At 34.5% G+C, this 20,672-nt stretch overlaps 1 long non-coding RNA gene across 1 annotated transcript in view; it reads left to right on the forward strand.

Annotated features, from left to right (window-relative positions):
• Positions 1 to 7,978: 7,978 nt before the first annotated feature.
• The window catches only part of LOC102547827 (uncharacterized), a 56,328-nt gene continuing 43,634 nt past the window's right edge, over positions 7,979 to 20,672 (forward strand). The window contains exon 1 of the long non-coding RNA XR_015638557.1: positions 7,979 to 8,090. This is a non-coding gene — a long non-coding RNA (uncharacterized LOC102547827). The remainder of the gene's footprint in view (positions 8,091 to 20,672) is intronic.

Consider the following 20,672-nt stretch of genomic DNA (forward strand, 5'->3'; position numbering starts at 1 on the left):
ACATCTTCCCAATGAATTACCTAAGGGAAATATGCCACCCTGGCCAGATAATATATAGATTGGGACTTGGCAAATATTCATTATTCCTCATATATTTCAGTGGAATTTCCTTGCCTTTGGATATAGATGTTTTTTAAATCATAAATATATCAGCATGAATGTGTGTATAAAAACACATACATTATACATACACACACACACATATATATGTACATATATATATATATATATATATATATATATATATATATATATATATTTGGCATTTACCTTAAGTACACCACATTACTAATGCCTACATAACCCAGGAGAGGATACAAAATGCCCAGGATCTGGAGTTACAAATGGTTGAGCTGTATGCAGTTGTTGTGAACACAAATCAGGTCTTCTGCAAGAATTTGACATCTTCTTAACCCATTACCAATTCATATTTCCAGTCCCAGAATTTGGCAGTATTTGAGAATCACTAATTTCACCAAAAGAGACTATCCACATGATGAAGGAGCTTATGCAGAAAGCACACTTGATACATAGGGACGCTTGATTCTATGCCTTCTTAGAGAGTTTGAAAATAACTCAGCAGAAGCTAGTAATTAGCCCTCCCTACATTAGAGTTAAACCTAATTGTAAAACAAAACGCTGAATCACACAAAGAAAAGTCTAGCACTGTTGTGACTCTTAGACTCCTCCCAAAGTTCAAAGCTGGGTTTAGGTTGTAAACAAATGTCTTCAAGATCCATGAAGTACAATAACCTAACAAAAAAGAGAGTATATGTATTGGTCAGTATGAATAAGAACTAAATATTGTCCTTGAAATTTCTCAACAATCAGGCAAATTTTCATGTTTTTTCTTAGTCTACAAACTCTTGTTTAACAGTCTAATTTGTGTTAGTAGATATTTTTGCATATTATTTCTATCCAGCCTAAACTGATCCCAAATTCCTATCCTCCTGCCTCATCCTCCTAAGCAGTGGAAATTTTAAGAAAATGAAATATCTTCAAATAAAGGTAAATATAAAAGATAAAGTGTACTCCAAAAGGTACAATACTCTAATACTTTTAGAAATCAACTGAAGAAAAAGTAATGAGAAAGCAATTTGAATATCAAGATATATTTATTGAAGACCTAATGAAATTATCAAAGAATGAATAGAAATATTATTTAAACAAAAGAATAAAAAGTGTCTGTATTCTAGAATTTTCAGCTTGCGTTCGTCTATGTGAAATCCCATTGATAAAAATTAGTTACTTCCATAACATACACTTGCATTTTTATATACATATCACATATATCTGTAAATATATAACATACTTATTTTAATTTCCTTAGTATACCAAGAGAATAGAATGAGATTTAAAAAAAAAATACAAACGTTTAGAAGTTAGCATCATTTGTTTCTGGAATTACTGTTTGTGGAATTATCAGAACATGATAATAATCGTGCTCATTACCACCATTCTTTATCCTAAAATCAATTTTACTAACAGCCATTCTTAAGACTGTGTACTATATAGAGAAATAGTCATGGCTTCCTCACATGTACAGTTTCAGATGAGCTGGAAATGTGCCAGGAGCCTCAACTTCACAGAACACTGGCCCACCCGTGAGCTTCCGTACCTGCAGAGGTGTTTTGTCAATATTGACTTGAAGAAAGTGACTAATGCCCACAAACTCATGAGATCACAACAGAAATGATCTACCACAATGACAGGACATTGCATCTTCTCTGATATACTTCACAATAAATCACAAAAAAAAACCCTTTATGAATCAAGATTCCAAAGTGAGAGCTTGAATCTTGTTTTTTTAAATAGTTTAGAACAATAATAAGCATCATGCACACAGCAGCAATAGTGTAGATTATTAATGTTACTGACTGAAAAACAGATGGTTTATTTCATCTATTTTTTTTCATGATGAAGTTTTATGAAAGTGTTGGGTCCAAAAAATATCTCATTGCCACTAATAATTTTTATATGGGCTTGAAAGAGTTCAGTTTTAGATCTGCTTTCAACAAAGATAAATTATCTTAACTAATGCAATGAATACATATATATGGTTTCATTTTTAGGGTCATTTTATAAAATTATATAAAAAATAAAAACAAGCCATTTCCAAAAACGCGAGGTCCTGATATTCAGCATTGTTGACGTTGCCAAAGTGTGATCACCAGTCAGCAGGCAGCAGCATCCTGAAACAGCAATTGATGCTCTTACACCGGTCTAGGTATGAAATTTAAATCTGGCATGTAAAGAGAGAGAAGGGTGCCAACGAGCAAAGTGTGAGACTTGTGTGAGTGCCCAAGGATTGAAAATGAAGGATGTTTTACTAGACAGACTCCTCTCCCAAAGAAGTAAATGGTAATCACACCTGCTACAAAAGAAAGATGTTAGTTTGAAATACCATAATAACACAATATGTCAAAAATAATGCGGTTTCTTATTTTGAAGCCCAGTTCTCATGCTGTCTACATTTTTTTGCACCTGTTTACTTTTAAGAATCTCTCATGAATTAATATCTAACTCTGACTTGTCAGCTATGTCACTACTATCGCTATAATTTTTACATAAATGTGCTACCGTCTGGACATATTTGACTACAACTGAATAAGTAACTTTTCCCTGTGGCTGTCTTTTTTTTTTTTTTTTGTTCTTTTTTTCGGAGCTGGGGACCAAACCCAGGGCCTTGCGCTTCCTAGGCAAGCGCTCTACCACTGAGCTAAATCCCCAACCCCGTGGTTGTCTTTTTTAATTTAATTTTAATTTTTTGTTTTTGATATCCACAGTTCTTCTCAATGTATGGAATTCATTTTCATTTCAAATATAGCCCTGTATTTCTAGATATAATACTATATAGATGTTTCTGGGTACAACATATTTATAATACACACATATAAATATGATTGTGTAACATAACATATTTATAATTAGTACATAATGCTATATATGTGTAGATAGACAGAGATGTAGAAAGATAGATATAGAAACATAAAGAAACATCTAAATGAAACTTTGAAGAATTTTTGAATGTTTAGAATTTATTTCACCATCGGATAGAACGTTCATTCTCATCTAGCATAAAACTTCAAATGAAAGATTGAGGATTTTAAAAATCTTTGTGAGTTTACTTCAATTGTAGAAAATTTATTTAAAAATAAAATATTAAAGGAAGGTGTTAATATACACATTGTCAAATATTTAGTATAAATAAATAAGCTTTGGTTTATTTACTTACTGAGCAATAGGACATCTTAGAACGTTTCTGAGGCTAAAACCGACGTGAATGTGCCATCTTGGCTTAACGTTGATGAACCATGGAGAAGTCATACGTGCAGTAAGTTTGGAAAAAATACATAAACTTAAAAAAATTGAAACACAAAATAGGCTAATCTTTTTTACAGCTTGTTACCAATTTCAGTGACATTATTTAATGCTGGTAATTTCTATAATAATGTTTTCTGTTTTCCAAACACATGTGATGATGACAAACTTAGTTCAGGCCAATGCTTACATTAGTATGTCTTTAAGTAGAGAAGTCTGTATATTATGAGCATATAAGCATTACTTCGAATAGTATTTTTAAAATTATTAAAGACATTAAGATAGTTTTTGATTGCCAAATTCAGACACTTTCTATGTTCTTAATAATCTGTTTATTTCCTACTGTTGTATTTTTCTTTTTTTTCTTTTTTTAAAGTAATGCAAGTGTTTAAAAGAATATTAATATATAATGAATAATTCAATCACCAAATTTTAATGATAAGGACTTATGAAACTGAGTTGTTTAGATACTGCTCTACTAAGGGAAAAGACTTGAGGAAAACAACAAAAAAGTCGAAATCATGAACTAGAGAAATGATGTTGCCTTTGGTGATTTGAACCAGGCAGACTGAATATCCCCAAGTGGAATTACAGAATTAGGCAGTTTCCTCTTTTATCCACCTTGTACAAAACATTTTAAATTTAATCAAAGACTTTAAGGTAATACTTGGAAATTTGAAACCCAAGTGTCAGTCAACAAATGAAAAAATAAATGGATAAAGAAAATGTCACACACACACACACACACACACACACATACACACACATACACACACATACACACACATACACACACATACACATACACACACATACACACACAAGGACAAACTTGTATGCACACACACACACAAATTTATCTAAAAGTAAATAAAAAAGAAGTATTTTGTTTATAGGTACACAGATGTAAAAAGAGATTATCACCTTAGTAAACATACGTTTCTTAGAAAAACAAATCTCTCTTTTATCTTTTATATGTCAATTCTAGATTTTATATAGATATACAAAATATTTGTATGGATAGATGATAATGTTGATTACCACAGCTGAGTAATTCAAGAAAATTTGTCATCAGGATGTAAAAGAGAGAAGATGTATGTTATCAAGTATGAGTCTCATGAAAGTTGCATTGCATAATTAGTTGAAAATTATTTTATGAAATGTATTGTTATATAAAATGGACAGATGCCAATAAAAAGAAGTAAACTAAAAAGCATATTTAAGAGGAGCAATTTTAATAGGTTATTTAAATTCACTCATGACTGGATGGATGAAATTTAAAACGAGAATTGATTAAATATTCTTACATGTATGTGTGTGTGTGCCTATATTTGTGTGTATGTGTATGCGTGTATGTGTGCATGCTCATGTGCATGTATGTGTGTGTAACTGTGTTGGAAGAAGCAATTTAAATAATAAAAATAAAGTAAATGTCAGATAAAAAACTATTACCTGATTTAAATAATTGTAACATCAATAGGAGTAAACTATTACTTTGAAAGTCTTATAAAATTGCTAAAACTTCTGACAAGAGCACAGAGAAAATCAAATTCTGAAAAACACCTGTAACCTAACAGAAAAGGAGCTTCCTATTATGATCTCCAAAATATGTCTTGACCACAATAAATAGAAATGTGCAAGAGGAAGTAAGAGGATGGCTGTGAGTACAGTAGAGAAATACAGCAGAGAAATTTTAGTAGACCACTAGAGTAATATATATATATAGAGAGAGAGTAATATATATATATATATATATATATATATATATATATGCCAAAGTGGGGATCTCTGTTGGTGTGTGTTGGTAAGAAAAAGCTTGTAGCATGGGCCTAATGCTTGCAATCATGTAGAATATAGCACAAAATGTTAATTCTTCTTCTCTTTCCAGAATACTAATATGATCTGCATTGTGCTTGGAATTGTGAAAACTAGAAGTTGGGAAAAATGGAATGGATTTGGGACTTGTCTCAAGTCTTTTAATAAAAACTACCCATGTGTCACATTAAATGATTTGACTGTGGAAGCCTCTTACAAATAGTTCTCCATATTTCAACAGATGACTTCTATCTTACCTAACTCTCTGAGGGCACCAAAATGAGAAATAAACATCATAATAGTGTACAGACAAAAGGCTTAATTCAAATAGCATGAGGGTATATGCAGAATATCAGTGAACTGTTCTAGAAAAAGCATACAAGGTATTCTTGCAATCTTTTGAAAGATACTCAATTTTAGATTGCTACCTCAGGAAGAGTAAAATCATTCAAGTAGGGTCATCCGCACAATCACTTTTGAATGCTTTCAGTAAGACCTGGAGAAAATGACTTCTACAAAACCAAGATGCAGTGAGTGAGTCTTCAAGCAATATTAATAGAATGCATGGAACATAGGCTAAAAAAACAACACAGTGATCTTCAAGTATCAGTTTCCCACTGAACAAGAGGTTGGTGAGTTCTAGGAAAGTCTTCAAAGTGAATGATTTAAGGAAGGTTCACACCTTTCTATTACCTCTGTCTCTTTCTCTGTGGTCTTTTGAAAACTGCCTTTTTTTTCTCTTAACTAAAGACCTTCTAATTGATTCTCAAATTTGATTCTGAATTAAGTTACAAAACATTAGTTGAAATCTGTTCAGTGTTTTACTGTAAATGAATTCTTCATTTTCTTTATTTATTTACTGACACAGGCATTTCAGTGACACATTGAGCTACCTGGAGATCATATGTGACAAATTGTAAGAACAAAATGTAAGCAATGTGAAATTTAATGAAGAAGTAGATCACTGAAAATGAGAATAAGAAAAATAAAACCAAAAGTTCAATGACAGCTCTATCAGAATATATGTGAAACCAAAGAAAGCACTTTTAGAATGAAGCCTGGTTACCAGAAAAGTCATGATCACAAGAAAGGATTAAGTAAAATGGTGGAGTGACAGACTCCATCAAGACAGCCATATTTCACATTATAAATGTGCCGGAGGAAAATATGGGCACAAAATATATTTTAAAAATGAAGGTAGAGTATACCCAATATCTGAGTTGAGATACAGACTTACAGGCACATGAATATCAAGACTCTGTATGTCATTCCACTTAAAAATATATCACAAAAAATAATTACTTTGTTTTGAATATTTAAAAAGAGACAAAAATTTCAAAGCCCAAGGGTTGGAAGAGCCTCCTATATCTAAAATATTCTTAACACTGTCAGCAGATTTCTTGGCAGAACACTTGCAGACTGAGAAGGAATGAAATGTTATCACTAAAATGAGAAAAACTACTGACAATAAAAATTATTTTATAAGGCAAAGCAATGATGTGAAATGATGGCGCTAATAAAACATTTCAAAGAACACCTACAGCTGACGATTCCTCAATGTCCCATCTCTTTTACAGGCAATTCTAAGGAATTCTCAAAACAGAGATGAAAAAACACTAGTTAGTAACATGAAAACATGCAAAAATCAAAGTCATGAGGAAAGTTAATCAATCATATGACTAAATTCTGTTCTAATGCTATGAGATTGATTAATCAATTATAATATTAAAACAAAGGTTCAAGGAAAGAGCTAGAGATATAATTCAGTGATAATTTGCTGAAAAGGCAAGGAATTTGAGTTCCAAAAGAATTATAAAAAACAGGTTAAAGATGTAAGTGCTAAAAACAACTGTATTCATAGTATATTCATAGTTATTTGAGTCAGTATTTAGATAACAAGCTAGATGTTTTGATATTAAAATTATAATTCATAAAGGGAAATAGACAATATGTAAGAACTTAAAAACAACCTCTAGCATTTATGTTTCTAGAAGCTTAATGGACACTATGATAACCATAGCTTGTAATAATGCATTATATAATTGAAACATATTGATTAAAAATTAAGTATTCCCAATTTCCATCTACCCACACAAGATAATTACAGAAGATAGAAGTATTTATTATGTTTATATTGCTTAAAACTTGTTATGTGTGTTTAAGGTTTTTAAATAGGTAAAATTTTATTTTATATTATACTTCGATGGGAAAACTAAACAATAAACTAAACGTTAAAAAATTAAACTACCTAAAAGCTAAATAAATAAATAAAATCACATCCTTAGGGAAAAAAATACTTCTCACAGAAGCTAGATTATGGGAATTTGTTATTGGAAAGTTTAAAAAAATGTGTAATAGAAACATAAAATGAAAATAACTCATTTTGCAAAAGATCATGAAATGATATGCTATAAACATGCTAAAATCAGAATCTGTAACTGGTAAGGAAAAAACTCATAGATGAGAATTTGAAAGGTTGGTGAATTAAAGTTCAAATCAAATGAATCATGGCTCATACAATTCTTTCAAAATCTAGAGGATATAAGTATTTTAAAATATGAAATAGAAATAGAATTTTTAAAGGGTAGAGCAGAGACCCATAGACAAACATTAGTTCAGAGTTTCTGTTCTGGCACAAAACATCATGAACAAGAAGCAAGTTAAGTTGGAGAGGAAGGGGTTCTTTAGCTTACACTTCTACTTTGCTGTTCATCATCAAAGGAAGTCAGGACTAGAACTTACATAGGGTAGGAACCTGGAGGCAGGAACTAATGCACAGGCCATGAAAGGATGTTGCTTACTGCATTGCTTACCCTGGCTTACTCAACTTGCTTTTTTATAGAACCCAGTCCTACCAACCCAGGGATGGCACCACCTGCAATGGATTCTCCCTCCTTTGGTCACCAATTGAGAAAATGGCTTACAGCTGAATCTGAAGGAGGCATTTCCCCAAGGTAGGCTCCTTTCTCTGGGATAACTCCAGCTTGTGTCAAGTTGACACACAAAACCTCCCATTACAATTAGGAAGATCTTGGGAACCCCACTGAAGATATTGAAGGATTGTAGGAGCCAGAGGGTTGTAGAACACCAGGAAAACATGGCCCACAGAATCAACTAAGCAGGAACCATAGGAACTCACAGAGACTCAAGTGTCAATCACAGAGGTATCATGGATCCGAGGTTCTATTTACACATGTTGTACTTGTTTAGCTTTAATTTTTACTCGGAATCATTTGCCTGTCCCCAGAACCTTTTTTTCTCCTTATCCAGGTTTGATATGAAGGGATGTGCCTACTTTTATTGTAACTTTTTATCCATGTTCTGTTGATATCTTTGGGCAGCCCCTGCCTCATTTATAAGGGAAAAGGAGGAGCAGTGGATCTGCAGGAGAGGGGAAGTGAGGGGAAACTGCTTTGTATAAAATTCTATTTGGTTTGCTGAAAAGGTTTCTTTTTTTCTTTGCCTGTGATAATTTTATGTTTCAAGAGAACCATCTAAATACTGTGTATACTTTTACCTGAATCATGTTTACAGTGGAGAAGTGGAGAACTGGAAATCGTCAACATGACCTTTTCTGGTAACCTGTACCTATACAAAGTTGTCTACCTCATATGGTTGATAAACTCATACACTCCTAGAACAGCGGTTGCCTGCGGAAAAGCTACAGATAATCAAGCAAGTCAAGATTCTGAAAATGAATAGGGAGGAGGCTACCAAAGGCCATTCCAGATCTGAAGGCCCACTGGCAGCTCATGGCTGCTGAGGAGAGAGAGAGAGCTACATTTCTACCGGGAGTGTGGCTATTATTAGGTTGGTCAAACTCCAGTCAAGACTCTAAGCCTATGCTTACATTGGTAGTCCTCCTTTCACTCAAAGTGTTAAAAGATGAAAAGGAGAAGGAGGGGAGGAGGAGGGAGAGGAGATAAAAGAGGAGGTGGAAGGAAGGAGGACAGGAAGTTGGAAGAGTGACACAGTGAAGGAGCCTGTACTCAAACAGTTGTACGAGTGTCATCAAAATACATTATACACATTGAAGACATTCTCAAAGAATAAACAAAATATATTAAAATTATTCATTACTTTTAAATTCTAAGTTTACTTGCATTTTACCTCATTCTACTTGTCTCTTTTTTTTTTTTTGCTTTTATATTTTATACCACGTTAATTATATGGAGAATAATAAGATCAGTTCTGGGTCAAGGAACATGCAAGGCAATAAACAAAATCCTGTAAACACCTTTCTAGAAGCTAGAAAGGATGGCCAAGAGAAAAGGACTGCCACACATGCCTCCTCTAAGCAGGCTCTGAACTTTGCATTAACTCAAATGTAAATGTTCTTAATCTGGGCCTATTTCCTGAGTACTGGCCAAAAGTCAGAACCTTGCCTTAAGCTTACTTCTTTTGTCCTGGCCAATTTCCAACCGAATGTCTAGAAGCAAGTGGCCCCAAAAGGTTCTCCACATTCCTCCCCCATTTATTTCATAAACAAGACTGAGCCTGTCTTAGGTCGTTCTAACAAGAATGCAATGCTTACCTGTTAAGGAATATGCATTATCAAATCAATGCTATTCTGTCTTGGGTTGGTAAGGCTCTGTGCAAGTCTGTTAAAGTAGTAACTCTGTCTGGGGGTTCATTTTTAGTTTCAAGCCATGTATTTTGGCAGCCAACATGTTGCTGTTGTGAAAGACAAGTTTTCTCACAATGGGCAGGAATAAAAATATTCCCAGGACAAGAAGGGCTAGCACGATCAAACTACATATGCCATTCTTGAAGCTTGACCAAGATGGAAATACTGACCTCACAGCAGTATTGGCAGCATCAAAGCTCGGTGGGGCAGCATTCTTTAAATTCATAATCTTGGTATGCAAAGTTAAAACATCCAGAGAGGTGTGAGAATTAAGCCAAATACCCTGCAAGTGCCTTTGAATCTTTTCCCAATTATAGTGACTATCATTGTAAATTTTAGAAGTAACACAAATCCATTGGTAATTAGCATGACATTCAAGATGGCTTCTTTTTTTTTCCCCATCTTTATTAACTTGAGTATTTCTTATTTACATTTCGATTGTTATTGCCCTTCCCAGTTTCTGGGCCAATATCCCCCTAACCCCTCCCCCTCCCCTTCTATATGGGTGTTCCCTTCCCCATCCTCCCCCATTACCACCCTCCCCCCAATCACACTCACTGGGGGTTCAGACCAAGGGCTTCTCCTTCCACTGGTGCTCTTACTAGGCTATTCATTGCTACCTATGAGGTCAGAGTCCAGGGTCAGTCCATGTATAGTCTTTGGGTGCTTAGTCCCTGGAAGCTCTGGTTGGTTGGCATTGTTGTTCATATGGGGTCTCGAGCTCCTTCAAGCTCTTTCAGTCCTTTCTCTGATTCCTTCAACGGGGGTCCCGTTCTCAGTTCAGTGGTTTGCTGCTGGCATTCGCCTATGTATTTGCTGTATTCTGGCCATGTCACTCTAGAGAGATCTAATTGCGGTTCCTGTCGGCCTGCACTTCTTTGCTTCAGCCATCTTATCTAATTGGGTGGCTGTAAATGTCAAGATGGCTTCTTACTCTCAAACTCTGAACCGCCTCTCCAATAATTTGAATAGTCTCCTAAAGAGCATCAAACACCTATCTAAATCCTCTTGAATACTCAGAACATTAGTAAGATTTTTGCTAAATGATTAACAAAAAATAACTGTCTTAGCTTCCAGTCAAAGCAGTTGCAGAAGCAGTGGTGTTATCTATGAATGCAACTAAAGCTGCTGTACCAGCAAATGAAGCCCGCTACCCTCCTGCCTCTGCTTAAAGCCTGACTCACTTCTCCCAATATTTTGCAAACTTTTTCAGAATACCAGGGTCCTGTAATACACACAAGCAATAAAACAAAAGCTGGCTGGTAGACCATCATAACAGACATGTCAGATTTCAATACATTAATAAAATTAGAAAGCGTGCAGTTAATCCAACTTACATTAAATACTGTGGAAGGAACATATAACTCTATTATATTTTAATTGAAATTATGACTCAGTTCATAATATATGATAACCAAGGTTAAATATTACATTAAGTAATAAATAATATGACTAAGTCTTTCAACTTATTATTGAATGCTACTTATGCTTGAGGAACTGTGCTGAATGCACTTAATTACAGAGAATAATGGTATAAATTACATGTGGAATTTCATTTCATTTCATATTTTGGCATTTAATGTTTAGTTTTCATTTTCTTCCACCCAATCACTTTTATTATATAATAGTAAGTTAGCAACATTTCTTTTTCTGAGGCCAATTTTATCAAGTCCTCTTGAAGCTGATCTCTCTCCTTTGGGAAAAGCAAAAATAACACATTGAAAATTGGCTAAATGTATGATCTCTACACCCCACCCCAGCCCCTGTATGATACATCAAAACCTAAAATTTAGATTTAAAAATTTGACAAAGTTTGTTTTACATATTTCACAATATAAACCATCAAGCGTGAATATTTTTATGTTAATGGAAAATAGAATATACATCGTTAGTTATCAAAATCTATTTGAAAAGTAATCTGTAAAAAAATTGACCAATATGGTGACAAGAATGAACAACTTTGGACATTTCAGCCAAGTGTCCTTAATCATTCAAATAATTAGAATTGTTTGTTGTCTATTCTATAGTTTTATGATCATAAATATAGATATGAGTTCAACCACATGACTGATACCCATGTGTCCAAATTTTAATTTCATGTAACGTTAAAATCTATGATTTAAAAGATATACTCAACTGCCTTGTAATATCCATGATTTCCTTCAGTGTTATTAAATCATTAACTCTTCATATATGACAGTTAATCTTTAATAAAAAAGTTGAAATCTGAATGATTGTTTATTTTACATAGTCATCTAACATTTTGAGGCAAAATTTTACTGTTTATGACTGCAATGCATATTTTTCATATATGGACATCAGAGAGTTCTCTAAGCTCCAAACAATCCTTTAGCCATGAGCAAAACTATTTGAAAATGTTCCTTGATTTAAAACGAAGACAAAATAACTACAGCATAGTTATTAACACTACACTATAATTTTTAAATGTATAAAATTTAAATATATCAAGTGAGGGTTCTTTTCAAAGTTCAGTAAACCTTAAGCTTTTTCTTAATTTATATTCTAATTTTAATGTTTAGAATGGAAAAGATGAAAGACTTCATTGCTAAAAATACAAATATTTATTTAAGAAATCTATACATTCTTAATGAATTGACAATAATAAAAACAGGGCAAGCAAGGAGATCAGAGATATTCATCATTTGTGGTTGCAATCCAATGTAATTAGTTTGGCTAGGGATTACAGAATTAAATCTTATTCTAAGGAAACAAAAAATAATTTGGGTCATTTGTTTCTAAATTATAATGCAAGGGAGAGCCCTGCTGGCAGACTTCAGAGCAGCAGTAGACGTCGAATTTAAACTAACTTTCTTAAGAAAACCACCAGTGATGTACGATACATGTCATTACTTCTTGGCTTTCTGTAATCCACACTTTCAAACTGCATCACTTGTTTTGAGTCTATGTTAAACACACCTTTGAGTTGGTATAATGTACTTATGGCTGACTTTCTATTGAAGCAACATTAAAATTCATAGGTCATATTCTATCTGGATTTCATACGTTTAGGAAAATGTAATGCACAGTCTACTTTGAGTTCTGACAGTGCAGGTGCAGTAAAATTAAACTTAGTAATACATGTGGTTCTCAATGAATGTTAACACCTCTTGATTTCTAAACCTGCTCTGGGTAATTACTATACATTATTATTATTATTATTATTATTATTATTATTATTATTATTATAACTATCTCCTTTATTTGACTGAGAGAAAACCTCTTGTTTTACTCATGAAACACATCCAGATTGGATTTAAGCTTAGGATCTTACAAGGATATTGGATGGAGATCAGGAAATATACTATCAGTTCTTTAGTGGGATTTCCCTCTTAGTTGCTGTTTACTTGGTTTTAATGTGCAAGAACAGCAACAACAACAAAAAAAATCCACATATTAGATTATGAAGGAAAACCAGTCCAGAGTCAAGCCTTCTCTATTGTTTGTAGTGTGGTGTTGCTGCAATCATGGCTCCTTATATTTGCATGAAAGAGAGTCAACTACACATGAAGGAAACACTGAAGGCAACAACACTTTTCTTCTGAAAATATACAGCTGAATAATGTATTAAAGCTTGAGGCATTGTCTTAATGGAAAATGGAAAGCAAGCAAACATTAATATAAAGTCAATAAAATGGTATTTTTTTAAAATCGTTAACCAACCAGAGTTTCTGGTAAATCTCTGAGGTAAACAGAGCTTCTCCCTTATGGAATGAGTAAACTACACAATTGTTTTCTATCATTTATAATGACGAACTACAGAAAATGTAAACAGGTTGTTTAGGGCAAAGTAATTTCTTCTAAACCACAATAATTAAGAGAGCCCATGCAATAGGAGATAAGTGGCTTTTTTATAGTTAATTATATTTAAAAGGTTCTATTATAGGATAATATTTTAGAATGTAGGAAGATGAATATGGTAAATACTATTAGACGAATCTTCTTATCCTACATTGGGTCTAAGTAAAACCCAGTGACTCTCAGAATTATAAAATAATCTCCTTTATTTACCGTTCATCCTTATGATGCCCGCGGCACTAGTTAAATCCGCCATGTTTGATGGCATGTGTGGCTTCCTCATTGCAGTCACAAACGCAAATCCTTAACTAGGATTTAGAGACAGACATCAATGCTATTCACACATAGATATGAATAATAAATATAGATCCATCTCTTCATGGTCTTTGCTTTCATGTGTTCAGTTGTCACAGAGCAGCCTCGGCTTGCAGAGGGCTTCTGAGAAAAGCGTTGTCTCGGAGCAGTGAAAACAAATGACTCGAAGTCAAATCATGGGTCCAAGCTGTCGCCCTGTGTTCCACTTGAGACTGCTTTCCAGACTGCTGTGTCTCTGTTCTGCTCTCTCTGGAGATCTCCAGTCAGCTCTCTCCGTGTATTCAGCTCAAGACAGTTCTCCAAGAAACTCTTTCGTGCTATTCTAAAAAACATTTCTTTAGAGACTGCATCTTTTGCAGATAACAAACCCAGTCATTTATTTTACTTATCAACTCAGTCATTTACTCCAGCTTCTGTTTTGATTATTCTGTTAATCAGCATTGCATGTTCCCAGTCCTTTGATCCTTAGGAAATAGTAAGCACACATTGTTCTTCTTTTCCTTTCTTTTCTCTTCTTTTCTTTATTTAAACATGGGAAAAGAATTCAGCGATCTCCCTGCCATTGTTAAGCACAGAAACAGAAGATAAGATTGTTTCTACTATGCCTGGTCCTAACCTTGCTCCTTTCCAGGAGAATGCTGAACTCAGAAATCTGCCTGCCTTTGTAAGCATAAACAACAAAAACAACAACAACAAAAAGCTTAGCTTGGTGAGAACTCCTAATATCACCATTCCCTAAGTCTCTTTCTTTTTCCCTTAGTCTCTTTCTGACAAGTTGACACACAGCACAGCTGTTTGTGCTCTTTTAGATTCCTGAAGCCTCTCATACGATTCTTAGATCCTTATATTTCACCTACCTGAAAAATTATATATCTTTTGAACTCATATCTTTAGAGTTCTTTTCCACAGCCTTCAGGGTTGTCCTAAAATTCTCACCGTCTACCATTTTGCTAAGACATTAGCCACACCTTTGCCTCCTAGACTTGCACTGTCTCTGATCATCATGGAGTCATTAAGACAACAGGGAGGACATTCCTTGAAGGAGGACCAATAATTATATACAGTTTTATAGAAACAAGATTTGCTGTCGTAGCAGACATTTACACTCACAGAGGCACCTGCATTGTTGGCCTTGTCCCAGGGGCAGGAGACATATTTTTCCACCCCAACAAAGGTCATGGGGGACTTGGCATTCAGTAAGCCAGGATTTAATAAGTGCACAAAGAAACACTGGCACTCAGATTGACCTATCCATTTCTAAAGATTTCGTTATTTTAGTACTTCAAACCCAAGGCCTGAGCAGAGCCAAAAAACAACAGTGGCTCTGAAAAGAGAAGGGAAGGAAATATAGGAAGATGTGCTCGACATCCAGCACAGAGCTTCTGTTCCCTATTAGAGTGTGACTTCTCTCCAGTGGCCGTGCCTGGGATTCATGTTTGGGTCTCAGCGCTTGAAAGTCCAAGGCTTGCCTTCTTATCACTTATATTTTAGTTTGCTGTTCATGTTGGTGGTCAGGATAGGGGGAAAAGTGACAGAGATCTATGGGGAAGAAGAGAGAGGCTGGCAAAGGACAAAAAACTAATGAAGAGGAAGAGGTTGAGATGAGAGAAAATAATTGAGCACAGACACCCAAAGCAGCTGCGGCTGGCTCATTCTCTTCACATTTGTTCTATTAATATTGCTGTGTGATTATATGTATATGAGTAAAAGTGTGCACGTGTAATCACTTGAGGAAAATGCACCAGATAATCTCTAACCATCAAATGTAGCCACGTGTGTACATAAGCCATAATACCCTTTACAATGTCTACATAATTAGATCAAATCCTAACTAGTTTTTACAAAATAACAACTGAAAAAACATTCTCCAATTTTCTGATCATATTCTTCAATGCACTTCTCTAAATGTGTGTGAGCCAATATGTGATACGTTTATTTAAGTGTTCTTTGCAGGTTCAGATACCATGCTGTAACTAAGTAATCAAAAACACGATTGAAATCACAGAAGAACAAAATTAATTCCTTCCTAGAGATTGTTTTATGCTTAACAAAAATGCTAATACATTAATCAAGGCAATACTCTAGACATATATTTTATCAATTTAAAACTGTGTCAGATAATACAGATTCTGAGGTTGGTGTAGTCAGGCATTACAGGTGATAAAGAAACTACTATGTGCATATGGTTTTGTAGATCTAAGACTACAGGAATGACCAAGGCATTGTCTTTCCTTGAGAGTGGCTGATTCGTTGGAGTTGATAAATAACATTCATACAACTGAAGCTAATAAAAAGTAATACTGACTATTATGTGTTTGATGCCTTTCACATTTTTCTGTAGAGTGACTTTATAGTCTTCTCTCTTCTCTTTGTCAATGACTTCCAGATGGATTTAGTTATGCTTGCCCCTTGATAATTCAGTTTGTGATCATACTGTGCTTCTGTCACCACCCATTTAACATCCATTTCTCTTTCACATTCTTAGTTTGAAGACAAAAGAAGGATAAGACAGGTAAATAAGACATTAATTACTTGAGCCACCTGTAACATACACCGGAAAGCTTACCAGGATGATCTCTAAATACGAAATCAATTCTGTATTTCTTATCAAGATGACATGGCCATTTACCAGTCTAGAAAACTCTGCATTCCTCAGCATGAATATTCTTTAGAGAGATTTAAACCATTTTGAAATGCAGATATATCCAAGTTGCTAGCAGGGTAAATTAAATTCTTTCAGACCTATTTGTGCCATCAAACCCAACATTACATAAAGAGTTTACCCTGAACCCATAAACCTGAATACCCTCTGGGTTGTTTTCAGATTGAGATATGTATTAGAGAATAGGCACACAAATTATCCTTTAAGCAAAACACTGGAAATCCCCCTGTATCATTTATTTCTATAACGCATGTTTATGTACATAATCCCTTCATCCTACCACAACTCCTGTCAGGACTTGGTTTATTCTAACATGACCTCAGTTATTAGGCTGCTTCCTAAGTGGCTTCAGTAGATTTCATACCCTATTGATCGATCACCCCTAAAACCCATTAGCTCTATACATGAAAGTCAATCTTGTCTCATCTTCTATTTGCATTTCCTAAGCCACTCCCCTTTATGAACTACAACAATGAAACATATTTATGGATGTCACTCCATTACATAGATTCTTACAGCTGTTCAAATATATGGTTTTTTTCTTCTTATAATCCCCCTCTATCACTTTGTGTCTTCTAAAGTAAAACTCACTTGAATAGCGAATGCAGATTTAATTTATTCCTGTCTTCTAAAACGTATGCTTATTACTCTCAGCTTTACTTGTCTCTGGTGTACAATAAGAATAATTACAATGTTTTCCAAAAGAGAGACTCTGCAAACTTCATTCAAGGAGACATAAATAATCTATGGGCTTTGAAAACCATGTAGTGTTTGTCACAGGTATTTGATCTGCTATTCAAGCATGAAAAAAATAAGCATTGGCCATATATATATATATATGATACTAAATATGAACAAAATCAAATGAAAGCCAAATTTGGCCTGTGAATCTTGTTTCAACTACTTTTGCCATAAGTCCATAATGCAAGATCCTTTTTATGTCACTTCTATTGAAGTCATTAACTGTGAAATCATCTCTGTAGGTAAAAGCATAGAAGCAAATAAAATTTCTTGATATAGGTAGGCTAATGTCAATGATTAAAAATAGAAATGATTAAAAATCAGACAGCCAAACAAATAAAAACATGAACTTAAAACATTTTTAATGACTTCAAAAATGGGAAATAATTATAAAAGTTGTGGATCAATTAACAGTGTAATGAAATGAATTATATCTGTTTCTTTTTGAAAAGATATCACATATCCAATATATCTAAGACTAGTTATAATGAAAGACAAGTACCTTGAATGTATTAAATTGATAGTATATATGTATCTTACTTTTTAAGATCCATTTGATGATTGGAATGATTATACAAATATTGTTTATTATATATATTGTTTAATATATATTATATATTAATATTGTATACTATATATATTGTTTATTATATATATTGTTTATTATATATTGTCTATTCTGTTAAATGTTGCCAATAATCATGAAAATTTAAATAGATGGTTTCTTAACTGTGGAAACACTATGCAATTAATTTAGGACTGACACATGATATGAATTTGAGAGTTCAGATTATTACGTCTTTTAACATTTCTTTTTAATTAATTATTTATTCTATGTATATGAGTACACTGTTGATGTCTTCAGACACATCAGAAGAGGGCATTGGATCCCATTACAGATAGTTTTGAGCCACCATGTGGTTTCTGGGAATTGAACTCAGGACCTCTGGAAGAACAGTCAGTGCTCTTAACCACTGAGCCATTACCTCAGCCCCTGTCTTTTAACATTCTTAAACTTGATGTTTCCCCAGGTTTCATAACTGTATTCTCATTGTGATTAATATCTACTCAAACGATAATAATTTAGCTAGATCAGCAAAATTCACAGAAATATTGGCCATTGAAAATAGTCAATATGTCCGTTTTTGAAAGAGTCAGAAGTGGAGGCCTCAGTTTGGGGAACCAGTTGGAGTTTAGGGAACCCTGTGAAAGAGAGGGAGGAAAGAACGAGGACTCAGGACATTGAGGACACTAGCAGATCGTGGCCCACTGAGTCAACTGAGCAGGGCTCTTATGGGCTTACAGAGACTTCAGCAGCGAGCGGGTAACTACCTGTGTAGGCATCGGTCCTCTGCATGTATATTGAGGCTCTTAGCTTAACGCCCCTGTGTCATTCGTCACTGTAGGAACAAAGAGCTCAGAAGCCTTTGCCTGCTCTTGGACTCCTTTTCTTCAATTAGGTCGCCTTATTTATCCTCGATATCAGGACTTTTCGCTGTCTTATTGTGTTTTGTCGTGTGGTTGTTGTCTGTTGGAGGATTCTCTTTCCTGAAGGGAAATAAAGGAAGAAAGGATCTTGGATAGAAGGGAGATGGTGAGGAGCTAGAGGAGTGCAGGGAGGGGAAAATGTGGTAGGGATGCATTGCATTTTCAACAAAAAAGGAAAAGAAATAAAACAGAATAACTTGGGACGGGGAGATGACTCAAAGCATAGTGTTTGCTACACAAGCGGGAGACCTTAGTTCCGAGCCCTAGAGCCTATGTTGAACTCTGTGGTGACAGACACCTCTAATTGTAGCACTGGATGGCAAGGCCAGGATTAGAGAAGTTTCCTGGCCAATCAGTCGAGACAATTAGTGAGCTTCAGTAAACCAATGAGATTTTGTCTAAGAAATATAATGGAGTTAGAAAAACGTACTCATTTTACCTCCCCTACCCTTCACAGTCACATACACAGACATGCACATTTCTCCACACAGACATATGCATGAATCTGCACACACACACACACACACACACACACACACACACACACACACACACACACACCACAAAATTAAAGAGGAAAGCATTTGATGCCTTTGATTGAATGTATGAATGTAATGTATCTGATGGTGTGTCAAGAAATATTAATCGTCCAGAACAGACAGATGAAAACACAGAAGCAAACCGCACATCGGGTACCAAGAAGTTTTTATTTGATTCGCTTTTTCTTATTGCCCCCAAACTGATAGCCAGTGGACAACTAAAAACGGTGAGAACATTTCTCAAATTCTGTGTTCAGAAAACCACAATAAGGTGGTATGAGCTGCTTGCCCATTTTAGCTGTGCCCAAAGCACAAATTACTTTCATCCATCTATTGTGTTTCCAAGAAGGATATGCCTGCCTTTGAGGGGAAAATACATATTTTAGTAGAAGTAACTCTCTCCCTTCCTTGTATGTTGTAGGGAAGAGTTTACCTGTCTTTCCTCAAATCCTAAAAGAAATATTCAATATTGCTAATGATAGCAATAGAGATTGCCCAGTGAGGGAAGTGCTTGCCTTACAAACATGAGGATGTAATTTGGGCTCCTTAAATCCTATGTAAAAAACAAATTCCTGTAATGCTAGCAGTGGGGGAGGAGAGACAGCAGGATTGCTGGAGCTTTGCAGACCAGCTCTTCTTGACAGGTAGTTGCACTTTTAGGTTTGCTGAGAGATTTTATTTCAAAAAGTAAGATCGAGAGCAATAAAAATGTACCCACTGTCATGTAAACATTCATATGCTTTACATATATGTACTAGATGTATAGATTCATATTAGGTTTATATTATATAGCAGTATCACACAGAAAATATACATATGTCCATATATTAGAAAAAGAAGTCAAGTTATGGATTTGGATTTTATCATTTTACACCTAACTTGAAAATAAAAATAGTAATGATCGATGCCATGAATCATTCAGTAAATTTAGAAGGGAAAAAATCAATCAAGCATATTGCTTCTCTGAAGTAATAAGCTTCAAAGGTAGAAAGTCAATCTGGAAATCCCAAAGAATACACACAGTCAATCATTAGGGATTATTGGAATCACTTATGAAAAGAAAAGCCATACACAGGAGAATTGCAGGTGAAGAAGCCTTTCCTGTGAAAGACATGCTGAATTAGTAGTCAGGAGAATGCCTCTAGTATGACTGACACAGATTCAATTAGTGAGCTTGCACAAGAAGAGAACTTTTCTGGGTATTGCTAATCAAATTTATAGTAAATAAAAATAAGGCGAAATAGGTTAGTTAACTAACTTTTACATGAAATCTAACTTTTACAGCTGCAGCCTTAGATGCGGGCAGGATAAGCCTGCTGATACACTTATCCCTCTGTTTCCTGAATAA

The sequence above is a fragment of the Rattus norvegicus genome, chromosome 15 (assembly GCF_021556685.1).
Source record: "Rattus norvegicus strain SHRSP/BbbUtx chromosome 15, alternate assembly SHRSP_T2T, whole genome shotgun sequence".
NCBI classification, from domain to species: Eukaryota; Metazoa; Chordata; class Mammalia; order Rodentia; family Muridae; genus Rattus; species Rattus norvegicus.